This window comes from Mauremys mutica, unplaced genomic scaffold (genome assembly GCF_020497125.1).
Source record: "Mauremys mutica isolate MM-2020 ecotype Southern unplaced genomic scaffold, ASM2049712v1 Super-Scaffold_100248, whole genome shotgun sequence".
Lineage (NCBI taxonomy): Eukaryota > Metazoa > Chordata > Testudines > Geoemydidae > Mauremys > Mauremys mutica.
The window spans coordinates 264538-281443 of record NW_025423294.1 but is presented as its reverse complement, the minus strand read 5'-3'; the positions used below and the strand labels follow the sequence as shown (position 1 = coordinate 281443).

At 54.7% G+C, this 16906-nt stretch overlaps 6 non-coding genes across 6 annotated transcripts; 3 read left to right on the top strand and 3 right to left on the bottom strand.

Moving 5' to 3' along the window:
* Positions 1 to 1491: 1491 nt before the first annotated feature.
* TRNAI-AAU lies at positions 1492 to 1565 on the bottom strand. The gene has a single exon. It is a non-coding gene; the product is annotated as a tRNA-Ile (tRNA).
* Positions 1566 to 8376: 6811 nt separating this feature from the next.
* Positions 8377 to 8450, bottom strand: TRNAI-AAU. The gene has a single exon. It is a non-coding gene; the product is annotated as a tRNA-Ile (tRNA).
* Positions 8451 to 8562: 112 nt separating this feature from the next.
* TRNAA-CGC lies at positions 8563 to 8635 on the top strand. Its single transcript has one exon. It is a non-coding gene; the product is annotated as a tRNA-Ala (tRNA).
* A 2560-nt stretch (positions 8636 to 11195) lies between these two features.
* Positions 11196 to 11269, bottom strand: TRNAI-AAU. The gene has a single exon. It is a non-coding gene; the product is annotated as a tRNA-Ile (tRNA).
* Positions 11270 to 11381: 112 nt separating this feature from the next.
* On the top strand, positions 11382 to 11454 carry TRNAA-CGC. Its single transcript has one exon. It is a non-coding gene; the product is annotated as a tRNA-Ala (tRNA).
* Positions 11455 to 16618: 5164 nt separating this feature from the next.
* TRNAK-UUU lies at positions 16619 to 16691 on the top strand. Its single transcript has one exon. It is a non-coding gene; the product is annotated as a tRNA-Lys (tRNA).
* Positions 16692 to 16906: the final 215 nt, after the last annotated feature.

Sequence of the window (16906 nt, the reverse complement as noted above, 5' to 3'; positions counted from 1 at the left end):
CGGTGCCTGAGAGTCACGCCAACTGCGGGGAATTAGCTCAAGCAGCAGAGCGCTCGCTTTGCATGCGAGAGGTAGTGGGGGACGCTGCCCGCATTCTCCGAGCCTGTCGACTAAGGGCTCCTGATGAGCCTGGTGGACGGGAGAGCCGGCCATCTGACTTTTGGCCTGGCTGCCCGTAGCGGTCAGGCCGAAAAATCAAAAGCCATCCTCCCCAGGCCCACAGCCACCCAGGGGCTCCTCTGCACCATCTTGCCTCCACGAGTGCCACACTCTGACCAGCTGAACCAGGCAAGCCACGGGAAGCTTCTCAAGGTCTTTCCCTGGTGTGGGCTTGGATGCGAAAAGCACCTGGCCGTTCATCAGCTGTTGCACGAAGTGTGCAGAGTAGGAGTAGCGATGGTGCTGTAGCTTTCCACAGCATCTCAATTTGGGCAGCTTTCCATTCCCCTTTTCTGTGTAATGTCCCTCCCATGGGTTTCACTTGCGGAGCTGTACGACTCTGGCAGGGTGGCCATTTAGAAATCTTTTCCTTGCTTTTCTTTTTCACCTGGCCCCAGCGTTAGGACCGTTTGGGTGTTTCAGTGTGTGTGTTTTCCCATTTGGAGGCATTTGGAAGTTTGGAAGGGGAGCCGAAAGAGGCGTCTTTTTCACAAGCAAGTTGGCTTACTGCACAGGTAGGGCCCTTGGCCGTAAAGCTTAGCTCCGTCAGTGCGTCTGCATGGGGTTCCTCCAGTGCCTCAAGAGCCCGTGCTAAACTCTCGGTGTGGGCGTTTGGCTTGCGCCAGTCAGAGTGCGGTGCCTGCGTCTTCCCAGGGCCGGCTCCCGTGAGGCGCGCATAACTTGGGAGGAAAGGGGTAGAAGAGGAAGCAAGTGAAGCTGACTTTGAGTGGTGGTGCCCCTGGGCGGAGTGGTCCTCCTGCTCCTTCCTGTCGGAGTTGTGGGCTTGAGTGTGGGCTTGGGGGGTCTGGCTGTGGGCGCTGGGAGGATGGTGTCCAGGGAAGTCCCAAAGGTCACCCTGCGCCGGCGGAGTGTGAAGCCTCTCCCCTAGGTTGGGGTGCCGAGGATTAAGCCTTCCTCTGTGGCTTGGGCTGGGGAGCGTGATCCGGCGTCGGGTACATTTGGGTGGAGCTGGCGGCCGGCAAGAATTCGGGCCATCAGGTCAACCCTCTGTGGAAATGGGGGTGAGCCGGCAGGCCTGCGATTTTGGCTTCACGGGAGGGCAGCTCAAGCCTGGCCTCCTATGAGCCTGGAAGGCAGCCGGCCGGGCTCACCCGTCTCCTCCCCGGGCCCAAGTTCCTTTCAGGCAGCAGGTGGAGCGAGGAGCCCAGGGAGGAGAGCCCAAGGAGGTGTCCGGAGCCTCCTCCTGCCCAGCGCCTGCGCCTGCGCCCAGCAGGGCTCTTGCCCGCTCCCGGCCCACCTGGTTTTGGCCTCTGCCACCCCTAGCAGTCAGCCAAAAGACCAGAAGCCACCCTCTCCCTCCTGCATTCCGAGTGGCCAACATGGGGCTTGAACCCATGACCTTAATGTTATTAGCACCACGCTCTAACCAGCTGAGCTAGCCGGCCTACGGGATGCCCTTTCTTGCCTGACCCTTTTGGAAGGAGTCACCGGCTGGCGCGGGGAACGATGTGGCCTCCGTTATCGAATGAATGGATCAAGACAGCACTTGCCAAGGTAGGGGAATTAGCTCAAGTGGTAGAGCGCTCACCTCGCATGCGAGAGGCAGCGGGATCAATGCCCGCATTCTCCAGCGGCAAGGCAGCCGCGGGGACCTTCTCTTGCCCTTCTTTTAGAAGCCATGGACAGTCAGCCGGCTCAGCTCCTCCAGTGGCCTCCATCCCTCTCCCCGCTTGGGCTCCCAAAAGGCCAGCCCTTGCGGAGCACAAACCTCTTCCACCCCGGCCCTTCTCCCCCTTGCACTGACTGGGAGGCTGGCGACAGCTGGGGGAAGTTAGCTCAAATGGAAGAGCATGGGAGAAGTAGTCAGACCCATACACACATTCTCCAGCCTGCTCTGCTCTGCTTTGCTCTGCTGTGCTGGGCTCTAGTGGGGGACCTGCACCTTTCTTTCTGAGCTCTCACTGGAGCACAATCCCTTTCCTCCTCCCTCCCTGCTAGTCTACGCCAAGCTCATTGGCCGGGAGGGAGAGCCACTCAAATACAGAATTACTCACATCCCAGGGGTCCATGAAGAGAATGAGGAGATGGGCGGGGTGGCATGCGATACCAGCTCAGCTGAGACAGTGAGACCTCGCAGCCTCCTGATCTCAGGCAGCATGGCAGCCGTGGAGCAGAGCAGAGCAAAGCACGCAGACAGCTTGGAGACAGCCAAAGCGGGGAAGGGCTGCGTTGGTCTGGAAGAGGGAGTTGGTGGCTGTCTATCCTGGCGGAGGCACTGTCGTTTTGCTGTATGCTGGACCAGAGGCCAGGGAGTCTGCTAGAGTTGCTGAGCTGGGCCTGCTTCTGGCTTTGCTTGGGTTAGAGGAAAGTGGTGAAGATAAGAACGGCCCTCCTGGGTGAGACCGATGGTCCATCTAGGCCACTATCCCATCTTCTGACAGTAACCGATGCCAGGCGCTTCAGAGGCAATGGCCAGAGCAGGCAATCGTCAAATGATCTATCCCTGTGTTGTCTTCTGAAGCTTGGTGCTTGTTTCAGGGGCTAACTCTCAGCCCAGACACACTCCAGGGAGGGAGCGTTGGTGTTTGTGCCGAGGAGCGTGGCTGGGACTCGGATCCCCTTCCCCAGCTCTGGGTAGCACGCCCCCCTCCCCCCCATTTCAGGCTGTGTTCTGCTTAAGGCCACAGAGCCCTTGCCTTTTTTTGCCCGGTGCCTGAGAGTCAGGCCAGCTGCGGGGAATTAGCTCAAGTGGCAGAGCGCTCGCTTTGCATGCGAGAGGTAGTGGGGGACGCTGCCCGCATTCTCCGAGCCTGTCGACTAAGGGCTCCTGATGAGCCTGGTGGACGGGAGAGCCGGCCATCTGACTTTTGGCCTGGCTGCCCGTAGCGGTCAGCCCGAAAAATCAAAAGCCATCCTCCCCAGGCCCACAGCCACTCAGGGGCTCCTCTGCACCATCTTGCCTCCACGAGTGCCACACTCTGACCAGCTGAACCAGGCAAGCCACGGGAAGCTTCTCAAGGTCTTTCCCTGGTGTGGGCTTGGATGCGAAAAGCACCTGGCCGTTCATCAGCTGTTGCAAGAAGTGTGCAGAGTAGGAGTAGCGATGGGGCTGTAGCTTTCCACAGCATCTCAATTTGGGCAGCTTTCCATTTCCCTTTTCTGTGTAATGTCCCTCCCACGGGTTTCACTTGCGGAGCTGTACGACTCTGGCAGGGTGGCCATTTAGAAATCTTTTCCTTGCTTTTCTTTTTCACCTGGCCCCAGCGTTAGGACCGTTTGGGTGTTTCAGTGTGTGTGTTTTCCCATTTGGAGGCATTTGGAAGTTTGGAAGGGGAGCCGAAAGAGGCGTCTTTTTCACAAGCAATTTGGCTTTCTGCACAGGTAGGGCCCTTGGCCGTAAAGCTTAGCTCCGTCAGTGCGTCTGCATGGGGTTCCTCCAGTGCCTCAAGAGCCCGTGCTAAACTCTCGGTGTGGGCGTTTGGCTTGCGCCAGTCAGAGTGCCGTGCCTGTGTCTTCCCAGGGCCGGCTCCCGTGAGGCGCGCATAACTTGGGAGGAAAGGGGTAGAAGAGGAAGCAAGTGATGCTGACTTTGAGTGGTGGTGCCCCTGGGCGGAGTGGTCCTCCTGCTCCTTCCTGTCGGAGGGGTGGGCTTGGGGGGTCTGGCTGTGGGCGGTGGGAGGATGGTGTCCAGGGAAGTCCCAAAGGTCACCCTGCGCCGGCGGAGTGTTGCGTTGCATGCGGGCCGGATAAAGCTCAACAACCAATATGATTGCAAGCTGAATCGTTTATTATTTACAATGCATCATATTATATAGGCTTCTCCATATTAGCAAACGTCAGACACACCAACATTACATTGCTGCTGATTGGTTCTTTGTCTGATACACACACTTTTCACATGCATGGCCCTTTGCTTACTGGTTTCCCATTTCCCATGCAACTTATCTGATCCCAGTTAGGCCACCTGGCATCTGTCTCCCACGGGCTAGCTCTCAACTTTCTCATAACAACTTTATCTAACTCCTCTATTCTTGTTGTCCTGCTGCTGTAACTTTCCACCAAGGCAGCATAGGGATGATGTAACCCCACATCTCCCCCTCTTTTCTTAAAAAAAAGAAAAACATCCAATAAACCTCTCCAAACTTCATAGCAAAAGGCGTACAAAACAGGGCAAGCAAAATAAAAAAAAACAAAAAAATAACTCCCAACGCAATTATTCCCATATGGAGAAGAAAATTAACCCAAGTGGGCCAATCAAAGCCATTAAGCCAGTCCCACAAAGGATTACAATTATGCATAAGCTTATGCATATTATCCTGCAATTGCTAAAGCAACGCATACATAAAATGCAAATAATCAAATAAATTTATACAACACATACCTTCAAAATTCTTACAACCATGTCCTTGCTTTCCAAAACTATAGGTATGCAAATTTTAATAACCATTCTAAAATAAAGGAGTTGGCCAATAAAATTTCTCTCTTACTTAAGAGAATGTATTAAACTTTAGCATATCACATTTTTCTTCTGATGTATTCAAACACTTTGTATTTTAAATTAAATAAAACCAGTATCTGCATTTCAATCTTACTCTTCAGCTTAATTTCAAATCAGACCATCTCATAAAAATATTAAACACAACAATTCTGGCTACAAACAAACACCACAAAACAAAACATAAAATACAAAACTGAAATTTTTACTCTATTAGTAAATGCATGGTATATTAAATGCTATACAGCTAACATCAAATTTCTTTAATATCTAAAAAACAAAAACAAATTTACCCCTACTGGGCAATCAATCATTACTTAAAATATACAAATACACTATATAGCTTGCAGGCAAAACAGGGGAATTACCCCATATATTCTTATATATGTTTTATAGGCAGCTCAGGTTTCAGTGGCTTCTACCTTATCAGTTAAATAACTTGCATTAATACAGATGCTTTCTGGCTTGCTTTTTACTTTTAACTCCTGCTTTTAAACACTGAAAGAAAACATTACCACTTACAATGCCCTTAAAGCCTAATACAATTTCAATTACATAGCACTATATACATTCTTCAGCTAATGCAACAAAATTATTCATAGCCAAACAATTGCAAACTAATTTCTTTGCCTAAATTTATTGCAAACATTTAAAAACACCAAAAACTTTTCTTTTAGCATTTTACAAAATTCAGCTACTATTCCCTCCAGCAACCACAGAGTTAACCTTTTACTCTGCCTAACATTACTCGCTTGTAGTTAATTACCTTTTCTATCAACTACACCCTCAAGGTTATCAACCAATTTTCCAAGCTTGTTGTCTGTTGCCCGCCGCCTGGGCCCGATCCTTTTTTCCTCTTCAAATTCTCTGTCTATTGCCTGCCTGCCTGGGCCCGATCCTTTTTTCCTCTTGCTAAACCGTTCCTTACATAAACACCAACTATTCCACTATCAATTTAGCTAAGAGGGTGTACTTCTTAACTAGCCCCCACCCTTCTAGTCTCTACTGCAAGCAATTATCTGTACTTTCCCACCGTGGGGGCTACATTTTTATGCATAACTTTAATTACAACATCTGCATTCAACCTATCTATTATAATATTGACTACATCTAATATCAAGCAATCTACAACAGCCAATAATCAGCACATAACACAAAATTAACAAAACCTAATAAGGCTAACAAAAGCACTTTACATAAAAATACTTTGGGTTACATAAATTCAAAGCCATTCTCCCAAATTACCTAAATTTATGCCTAAATAACCCACAACTCCCCCCTTTGAGAATACTCAACAAACCTTTTGGCCGAGTTTTCTCAAACTCTAAAAACAAAAAAACAAGTAGGCTCTAAAAAATTGGGGTTAGTAACGGGGGGGGGGGTAATATCATTTACAATCCAGTTAGGGAGGGGCAATACATGCTAAAATTTTATCCAAAACACAGGGCGCAGCCTGTAGAATAAATCCCAAAATCCAATTAACATCACATTTCTCAGCAGGAGTCCCAAATTTCTTCCTGCCAGTATACAATTCTTCGTTTCTTCACCAGGGTCAGTTCTCAATGTCTTTTTAGTCAGGAATTTCTGGACTTTGGCAATATCAACAACGTGAGTGTTTTTTCTTCTTTTCCACCACCGTCGTGGTTCAGCTTCTACAGGGGAAATAATCAGGACGTGGGGGCTGCAGCGGACAAGGGAGAGATTAGCCAGCACGTTACCTTGTCCTTTTTTCCTGCTGTTTAAAAGCACAATGGAACTAAAAAATAATTAGGCCAATCATCAGTAGGAAAATTCTCCTGATGTGAAGGGGTCTTTTGCAATAAAATCATGGGTCCAGGCAATCAGTCTCCTGGTTGCAAAAATGGCAGGGCTGCTAGGATCTTTGGGCAGCTCTTCCATACCTGTGAAAGGAGACAGCTAACACAGTCCGTTAGTGCCTGGCAGGATTTTGCAGCTCTCATTAGCTTTTTTGGGCCCAGTCAAGCTCTCTTTAGTCTGGGCTGTTCGCCAAGTCTTAGCTGTTAGCAATGTGTGTCCTTGACTGGGGCTAGAAAAGACTTCGGGTAAATCATCCTGTTCCTTTTCTTTCCCTGCTTGGCTTCTTTTAAACTGTAAATCCTGTGTCAGAACACCCAGCTGTTGCTGCTCATACCGGAGAAGCATAACGGTTTTCCCGGCACTGTCCCCGGCTCAGACCAGCCAGCGTAGGACGCCTTCTTCGGGCTCCTGCCAAAACAACTTACTTGCTTGTAGGTCCGAGCGACCTCCGGGGCCACGGCACGAGCCTCTGCCTGCGCCGTGCACTCCAACGCCTTCCCGTCCAGGGCTCGCTTCCAGCGGAGCACCTCCTCGTCCTGTGCCCGAAGGCCGGTCAGGAGGAGCCTCCCCAACTCCCCCTCTCTTCTTAATAAGTAAATCAGTGCAGCAGGGGAAATCTTTTCCCCCTGTCGATTCATAATGTGCAAATAAAGCTTCTGTGTTATCTTTTCTTCAGCTGATACAGCGGTACTCACGTTAGCTGCTCTGCCCTTCTCCTCCGCGGCTTATAGCCGCTGCTTTCCTCCGCGACTTATAGCCGCCCCTCTCCTCCGCGGCTTATAGCCGCTCTCCTCAGGGCTCAGGTGCGTCTCTCTTTTCGGACGCCCGGGGGCTTCTCCAGCACTCCCTGCTGCAGCTCCTCTGCTCGCCTCTGGGCTCAGGCTCCTGGACGTTCGCCTCTGGGCTCAGGCTCCCGACACTATCATCATTCGATACGAATCACGTCGGATAAGCACTCCCCGCCTCTGGGCTAAGGCTCCTGGCCGTTCGCCTCTGGGCTCAGGCTCCCGACACTATCATCACTCGATACGAGTCACGTCGGATAAGCACTCCCCGCCTCTGGGCTCAGGCTCCTGGCCGTTCGCCTCTGGGCTCAGGGCTTCTCCGCCTGGGTCAGGCCACCGACACTTTCATTCGATACGAATCACGTCGGGGTCACCATTTGTTGCGTTGCATGCGGGCCGGATAAAGCACAACAACCAATATGATTGCAAGTTGAATCGTTTATTATTTACAATGCATCATATTATATAGGCTTCTCCATATTAGCAAACGTCAGACACACCAACATTACATTGCTGCTGATTGGTTCTTTGTCTGATACACACACTTTTCACATGCATGGCCCTTTGCTTACTGGTTTCCCATTTCCCATGCAACTTATCTGATCCCAGTTAGGCCACCTGGCGTCTGTCTCCCACGGGCTAGCTCTCAACTTTCTCATAACAACTTTATCTAACACCTCTATTCTTGTTGTCCTGCTGCTGTAACTTTCCACCAAGGCAGCATAGGGATGATGTAACCCCACAGCGGAGTGTGAAGCCTCTCCCCTAGGTTGGGGTGCCGAGGATTAAGCCTTCCTCTGTGGCTTGGGCTGGGGAGCATGATCCGGCGTCGGGTCCATTTGGGTGGAGCTGGCGGCCGGCAAGAATTTGGGCCATCAGGTCAACCCTCTGTGGAAATGGGGGTGAGCAGGCAGGCCTGCGATTTTGGCTTCGCGGGCGGGCAGCTCAAGCCTGGCCTTCTATGAGCCTGGAAGGCAGCCGGGCCCAAGTTCCTTTCAGGCAGCAGGTGGAGCGAGGAGCCCAGGGAGGTCTCCGGAGCCTACGCCAGTGCCCAACAGGGCTCTTGCCCGCTCCCGGCCCACCTGGTTTTGGCCTCTGCCACCACTAGCAGTCAGCCAAAAGACCAGAAGCCACCCTCTCCCTCCTGCACACCCCGAGTGGCCAGCATGGGGCTTGAACCCATGACCTTGGCGTTATTAGCACCACGCTCTAACCAGCTGAGCTAGCTGGCCTACGGTAAACCCTCTCTTGCCTGACCCTTTTGGAAGGAGTCACCGGCTGGCGCGGGGAATGATGTGGCCTCCGTTATCGAATGAATGGATCAAGACAGCACTTGCCAAGGTAGGGGAATTAGCTCAAGTGGTAGAGCGCTCGCTTCGCATGCGAGAGGCAGCGGGATCAATGCCCGCATTCTCCAGCGGCAAGGCAGCCGCGGGACCTTCTCTTGCCCTTCTTTTAGAAGCCATGGACAGTCAGCCAGCTCAGCTCCTCCAGTGGCCTCCATCCCTCTCCCCGCTTGGCCTCCCAAAAGGCCAGCCCTTGCGGAGCACAAAGCTCTTCCACCCCGGCCCTTCTCCCCCGTGCGCTGACTGGGAGGCTGGCGACAGCTGGGGGAAGTTAGCTCAAATGGAAGAGCATGGGAGAAGTAGTCAGACCCATACACACATTCTCCAGCCTGCTCTGCTCTGCTTTGCTCTGCTGTGCTGGGCTCTAGTGGGGGACCTGCACCTTTCTTTCTGAGCTCTCACTGGAACACAATCCCTTTCCTCCTCCCTCCCTGCTAGTCTACGCCAAGCTCATTGGCCAGGAGGGAGAGCCACTCAAATACAGAATTACTCACATCCCAGGGGTCCATGAAGAGAATGAGGAGATGGGCGGGGTGGCATGCGATACCAGCTCAGCTGAGACCGTGAGACCTCGCAGCCTCCTGATCTCAGGCAGCATGGCAGCCGTGGAGCAGAGCAGAGCACGCAGACAGCTTGGAGACAACCAAAGCGGGGAAGGGCTGCGTTGGTCTGAAAGAGGGAGTCGGTGGCTGTCTATCCTGGCAGAGGCAGGGTCGTTTTGCTGTATGCTGGGCCAGAGACCATGGAGTCTGCTAGAGTTGCTGAGCTGGGCCTGCTTCTGGCTTTGCTTGGGTTAGAGGAAAGTGGTGAAGATAAGAACGGCCCTCCTGGGTGAGACCGATGGTCCATCTAGGCCACTATCACGTCTTCTGACAGTAACCGATGCCAGGCGCTTCAGAGGCAATGGCCAGAGCATGCAATCGTCAAGTGATCTATCCCTGTGTTGTCTTCTGAAGCTTGGTGCTTGTTTCAGGGGCTAACTCTCAGCCCAGACACACTCCAGGGAAGGAGCGTTGGTGTTTGTGCCGAGGAGCGTGGCTGGGACTTGGACCCCTTCCCCAGCTTTGGGTAGCACGCCCCCCTTCCCCCCATTTCAGGCTGTGTTCTGCTTAAGGCCACAGAGCCCTTGCCTTTTTTTGCCCGGTGCCTGAGAGTCAGGCTAGCTGCGGGGAATTAGCTCAAGCGGCAGAGCGCTCGCTTTGCATGCGAGAGGTAGTGGGGGACGCTGCCCGCATTCTCCGAGCCTGTCGACTAAGGGCTCCTGATGAGCCTGGTGGACGGGAGAGCCGGCCATCTGACTTTTGGGCTGGCTGCCCGTAGCGGTCAGCCCGAAAAATCAAAAGCCATCCTCCCCAGGCCCCAGCCACCCAGGGGCTCCTCTGCACCATCTTGCCTCCACGAGTGCCACACTCTGACCAGCTGAACCAGGCAAGCCACGGGAAGCTTCTCAAGGTCTTTTCCTGGTGTGGGCTTGGATGCGAAAAGCACCTGGCCGTTCATCAGCTGTTGCACGAAGTGTGCAGAGTAGGAGTAGCGATGGGGCTGTAGCTTTCCACAGCATCTCAATTTGGGCAGCTTTCCATTCCCCTTTTCTGTGTAATGTCCCTCCCACGGGTTTCACTTGCGGATCTGTACGACTCTGGCAGGGTGGCCATTTAGAAATCTTTTCCTTGCTTTTCTTTTTCACCTGGCCCCAGCGTTAGGACCGTTTGGGTGTTTCAGTGTGTGTGTTTTCCCATTTGGAGGCATTTGGAAGTTTGGAAGGGGAGCCGAAAGAGGCGTCTTTTTCACAAGCAAGTTGGCTTTCTGCACAGGTAGGGCCCTTGGCCGTAAAGCTTAGCTCCGTCAGTGCGTCTGCATGGGGTTCCTCCAGTGCCTCAAGAGCCCGTGCTAAACTCTCGGAGTGGGCGTTTGGCTTGCGCCAGTCAGAGTGCGGTGCCTGCGTCTTCCCAGGGCCGGCTCCCGTGAGGCGCGCATAACTTGGGAGGAAAGGGGTAGAAGAGGAAGCAAGTGAAGCTGACTTTGAGTGGTGGTGCCCCTGGGCGGAGTGGTCCTCCTGCTCCTTCCTGTCGGAGGTGTGGGCTCGAGTGTGGGCTTGGGGGGTCTGGCTGTGGGCGGTGGGAGGATGGTGTCCAGGGAAGTCCCAAAGGTCACCCTGCGCCGGCGGAGTGTGAAGCCTCTCCCCTAGGTTGGGGTGCCGAGGATTAAGCCTTCCTCTGTGGCTTGGGCTGGGGAGCATGATCCGGCGTCGGGTCCATTTGGGTGGAGCTGGCGGCCGGCAAGAATTCGGGCCATCAGGTCAACCCTCTGTGGAAATGGGGGTGAGCCGGCAGGCCTGCGATTTTGGCTTCGCGGGTGGGCAGCTCAAGCCTGGCCTCCTATGAGCCTGGAAGGCAGCCGGCCGGGCTCACCCGTCTCCTCCCCGGGCCCAAGTTCCTTTCAGGCAGCAGGTGGAGCGAGGAGCCCAGGGAGGAGAGCCCAAGGAGGTGTCCGGAGCCTCCTCCTGCCCGGCGCCTGTGCCCGCGCCCAGCAGGGCTCTTGCCCGCTCCCGGCCCACCTGGTTTTGGCCTCTGCCACCCCTAGCAGTCAGCCAAAAGACCAGAAGCCACCCTCTCCCTCCTGCACCCCGAGTGGCCAACATGGGGCTTAAACCCATGACCTTGGCGTTATTAGCACCACGCTGTAACCAGCTGAGCTAGCCGGCCTACGGTAAACCCTCTCTTGCCTGACCCTTTTGGAAGGAGTCACCGGCTGGCGCGGGGAACGATGTGGCCTCCATTATCGAATGAATGGATCAAGACAGCACTTGCCAAGGTAGGGGAATTAGCTCAAGTGGTAGAGCGCTCGCTTCGCATGCGAGAGGCAGCGGGATCAATGCCCGCATTCTCCAGCGGCAAGGCAGCCGTGGGGACCTTCTCTTGCCCTTCTTTTAGAAGCCATGGACAGTCAGCCGGCTCAGCTCCTCCAGTGGCCTCCATCCCTCTCCCCGCTTGGCCTCCCAAAAGGCCAGCCCTTGCGGAGCACAAAGCTCTTCCACCCCGGCCCTTCTCCCCCTTGCGCTGACTGGGAGGCTGGCGACAGCTGGGGGAAGTTAGCTCAAATGGAAGAGCATGGGAGAAGTAGTCAGACCCATACACACATTCTCCAGCCTGCTCTGCTCTGCTTTGCTCTGCTGTGCTGGGCTCTAGTGGGGGACCTGCACCTTTCTTTCTGAGCTCTCACTGGAGCACAATCCCTTTCCTCCTCCCTCCCTGCTAGTCTACGCCAAGCTCATTGGCCGGGAGGGAGAGCCACTCAAATACAGAATTACTCACATCCCAGGGGTCCATGAAGAGAATGAGGAGATGGGCGGGGTGGCATGCGATACCAGCTCAGCTGAGACCGTGAGACCTCGCAGCCTCCTGATCTCAGGCAGCATGGCACCCGTGGAGCAGAGCAGAGCACGCAGACAGCTTGGAGACAGCCAAAGCGGGGAAGAGCTGCGTTGGTCTGGAAGAGGGAGTCGGTGGCTGTCTATCCTGGCGGAGGCAGGGTCGTTTTGCTGTATGCTGGGCCAGAGGCCAGGGAGTCTGCTAGAGTTGCTGAGCTGGGCCTGCTCCGGGCTTTGCTTGGGTTAGAGGAAAGTGGTGAAGATAAGAACGGCCCTCCTGGGTGAGACCGATGGTCCAGCTAGGCCACTATCACGTCTTCCGACAGTATCCGATGCCAGGCGCTTCAGAGGCAATGACCAGAGCAGGCAATCGTCAAGTCATCTATCCCTGCGTTGTCTTCTGAAGCTTGGTGCTTGTTTCAGGGGCTAACTCTCAGCCCAGACACACTCCAGGGAGGGAGCGTTGGTGTTTGTGCCGAGGAGCGTGGCTGGGACTCGGACCCCCTTCCCCAGCTCTGGGTAGCGGCCCCCCTCCCCCCCATTTCAGGCTGTGTTCTGCTTAAGGCCACAGAGCCCTTGCCTTTTTTTGCCCGGTACCTGAGAGTCAGGCCAGCTGAGGGGAATTAGCTCAAGCGGCAGAGCGCTCGCTTTGCATGCGAGAGGTAGTGGGGGGCGATGCCCGCATTCTCCGAGCCTGTCGACTAAGGGCTCCTGATGAGCCTGGTGGACGGGAGAGCCGGCCATCTGACTTTTGGCCTTGCTGCCCGTAGCGGTCAAGCCGAAAAATCAAAAGCCATCCTCCCCAGGCCCACAGCCACCCAGGGGCTCCTCTGCACCATCTTGCCTGAGCCGGTGGAAGTGGAGCCTGGAACTAAGCTGAAGCACTGTTCGCTTCACATGGAGGTGAAAACACGGGGCACAGATCTTTGAGCACAACCCTCGTCCTGAGGAATTGGGGGGGGGGGGCTGCACAAAGAGAGACCGGCTCTCCGTGGCGGGACTGCAGCGGCTCTTCACAGGGGCATTCCCACTGGCAATTCGTACCAGAGTTTTGAAAGCCTCCTTTTCTGGCCTGGCTCCCCTCTCTTGAGGGAGACTGGTGACCCCAAACTTCCCAGAAACCATCATAGCGAGGCCAACCTGAGCACAGACACCTGCTCAGCACCCCGGGGTGCAGCCCTGAACTCCAGCAATCAGCTACACTCAGCTGCCCACCTAACAAGCGTTACACGCAGGAGCCTTCGTGCCCCGCGTGTTCAGGTCCCTCCCAGCGCCAGCTTTAAACTCCGCTGCTCAGTTCTAAGCTTTGGCCACACGGGGGCAGCCTGGAGCTCAGCCAACGCTTCCCATTGCTGGTTGCGTTTCCCGCTCCTCGTGGCAGGTTCACACCCCGCAGGCAGATCTCTGAATCGGAGCCGAACAGTTCCCCAAATCCAGCGCTTTAGCAGCAGCTTTGCTAGGAAAGCGCTGACGTCACCAAGTAAAGTAAGAGCCAGAGCGCTGTGTCCAGGATCTTCTCTTGGGCCCCTCACCGTGGTGTCTGTCAGGCGCAAGGAGAAACCAGGGAAATGTTTTCATGGCGTTTAAGGGCAGAAGGGGCCATTAGCTCAGCTAGTCTGACCCCCGAATAACACAGAATTACACCATGACACGTATTGATCCCACAGACCTTAGATAGATCAAAGCGTTTCAGCCCTCAGGAAGGAGGCTAAACTGGGTACCAGAGGCAGCGGACAAGGGGCCCCCAAGGCAATGGCAGGGAGCTGACGAGGTAAAATATGCCCAGATGATCCCAGCAGGCGACCCACCCCCATGCTGCAGAGGTGGGAGTCCCTGTTCCTCCTGCCCTTAAGAATCTCTGGTGGTAAGTGGGTGCCCCCAGTTCCCCAGATAAGAATCCTCCATGTGGTTTCCCTGGCTTCACCTCCAAATAAGAACATTGTGTGGAGGGAGTGGGAGGAAGGTTGTCTGGCAGATATGTAAAGGGGGACTGTGTCTCCCTGTCTGGCCCAGGTTCCTGGGAGGAAGTGATCTCAGTGTGTCTGGCTGTCTCCATTCCTCCCACCCATAAGAATCCCTGGTGTGTGGGTGCACCCTAGACCATTAAGGATCTCTGGTGGGTGGGTGTCTCTCTCCCCCTAGTCAGGATCTCTGGGGCGTGCCTGTATAAAAGGAGACTTTGACTCACCCAGGCTGGGCTGCCATCATGGAACAGACCAGGTCCTTCTGTGGAGGGTTTGCGTTCCTCCAAGGACGTGATCTCAGTGTGTGTGGGTGTCCCTGTCCCTTCAACCCTTAACAATCCCTGGTGCGTGGGTGCGCTGGGCCCTATTACAATCCCCTCTGTCTTACCCCCCATGAGGGATCCGGTGGATGTGGGTGTTCTCCACACTACTGAGGGTGTCTGGTGCCCCTGTCCCTCCTGGTTAATAGTGGAGTGTGTGGGTGTCCTCCCGCCCATTAAGGATCCGTGTTGTGCGGATGCCCCCATTCTTCTCATTAAGAATGGTGCAATGGAGCATATGGGTGTGTCCCGCACCCCATGAACTAGCTCCCGTGTGTGGTTCCCCTGCCCCCATCCAGGCTCTGTGGTGTGTGGGTGTCTCTGTTCCCCTTTTCAAGATCTGTGTGGCAGGGGGGGGTACCTCCCCCCAAGTCAGAATCCCCAGCGTGTGGGTGCTCCCATCCCCCCACCCAGGCTCTGCGGGGGAGGGGGGTGTCTAAAAAGAGACCGTGTCTCACCCAGGCTGCGCTGCAGGGGCTATTCACAGGTGCGATCCCACTACTGATCAGCACGGGAGATTTGACCTGCTCCGTTTCTGACCTGGGCCGGTTCACCCCTCCTTAGGCAACCTGGGGACCCCAAGCTTCCCCAGGATCACCACATTGATGCCAAATTTAGTGTGGACACCCGATTGGCACAGCCCCCAACTCCTGAGCTCAAGCAATGCACCGGCCTCAGCCTCCCCAGGCGCTGGGATCACAGGCACCAGCCATGGAGCCCGGCTTGTTTTGCGATCTGGCAGCTGGAACTTTAAACTCTGCTTGTGAGCTCTGTGCCTTGGCCATACGGGGACAGCCTGGAACTGGGAAATGCTCCTGCTCCCCCCGCCCCCGTCTCATGTCGAGCTGCAGGCGCCGCTGTCCTGCCAGGTAAGATCCCGGCTGTTTCGGTGCCCCCTTCCCCCGCCCAGGTGTCCGGGTACCTCTGCCCCCCATACAGAATCCTGGATGTGTGGGTGTCCGTCCCTCTGCAGAGGATCCCGGAGTGTGGATGCCCTTGTCTCCCCTACAAGATCCTGGGTGTGTGGGTGCCACTCTCCCCCCAGCAGATCTCTGGTGGGTGGGTCCCCAGGGTGTGAGTGCTCCCATCCCCCGATACAGGCTGGGGGGGGTATAACTGGCTCTCCCTGTCCTGCCCAGGCGGTGCTACAGCAGCTGTTCACAGGGGCAGCAACCCCACTGTCACCCTGCAGCTTTAACCTGCTCCAGGGGTGACCTGCTTCACCCTCCTGTGGGAGCCCGGGGACCCCGAACTGCCCAGAATCACCTGATTGATGCCGAGCTTAGCACAGACACCGGCTCAGCATGGCAGGGAGCTGCCCTGAGCCCTGACAATCAGCTTCCCTCAGCCTCCTGCTGCACAGCGAGGGTCCCACGCGAGAGGCTTTGGGCCCAGTTTGTTCAGGAGCGTCCCAGGCTCCAGCTGTAAACTCTGCTGGTCAGTTCTAATCTTTGGCCACACGGGGGCGGCACTGATGGTCCTATCTAAACGCTGTTTGCGTTCGACCCTTCGGATCGCAGATTGTAACCCGCGGGCAGATCTCTGAGTGCAGCCAAATCCCTCCCCAAACTGAACATTGAAGCAGCAGCTCCCATTGGAAAGATCAGGATTTTTGCCTTTAAAAACAAGGAAAATGTCTCCAGCGAGAGACTGAAGAAGCTCAATTGATTTCATTGACTGGAGGTTAAGAGGCGATTTAATCACTGTTTTAAATACGTTTTACAAATTCCCAGAGGGGGGGAATATGTGATTTAAAGGGTTCTTTAATTCACCAGACAAAGATTGAACACGACCCCATTGGCTTGCAGTCGATGTCAGAAAATCCCACCTGGAAATGACCATTTTTTAACCGTGAGGCTAATTATCTAGTGGAACAAGCTCCGCAAGGGAGGTGGTAATTTCCCCATCACTTGCAGTTTGTAAATCAAGACCGCAGCTCTTGCTGCAAGATACCTGGTGTGTGGGTGTCCCTGTTCTGTGTTTCGGGATCCCTGGTACATGGTGCCTCCATCCCACCAGTTCAGGATCCCCACAATGGGAGCTCCCATCCCCCCATACAGTCTCTGCGGGGGAGGGGAGGTGTCTAAAAAGAGACCGTGTCTCACTGTCTTGCCCAGGCTACGCTGCAGGGGCTATTCACAGGTGCGATCCCACTACTGATCAGCAGGGGAGATTTGACCTGCTCCGTTTCCGACCTGGGCTGGTTGACCCCTCCTTAGGCAACCTGGGGACCCCAAGCTTCCCAGGGATCACCATATTGATGCCGAACTTAATGCGGACACCTGATCGGCACAGCCCCCTGACCAGGCCAGAGAGAGCAGAAGGTTTCCCGTATTGTTTCCCGCTCTTGTTTTCTTGACTAGTTTCTCCTCTGCACCAGCTTGCTCTTTTGCTTTGTGAGCCTGGCTAGCTCAGTTGGTAGAGCGTCAGACTTTTAATCTGAGGGTCCAGGGTTCAAGTCCCTGGTCAGGTGATAAACTACTCAGGAAGGTCTTAAACTGTGTTTCTGGAGTCCTCTTTCATGTTACTTTTTCTCTCTAGGATTTTGCCTTTCCTCAGAAGGGCCTTTGTGTGGGGGGGATTGAAGGGGCAACTTCCTGACAGCCCCTCTGTCCTTGCAGCCTGGAGGAATAAAGGCCTCTGGGCATATAGCATGTTCCTTCCCTGCACACACACACACACACACAC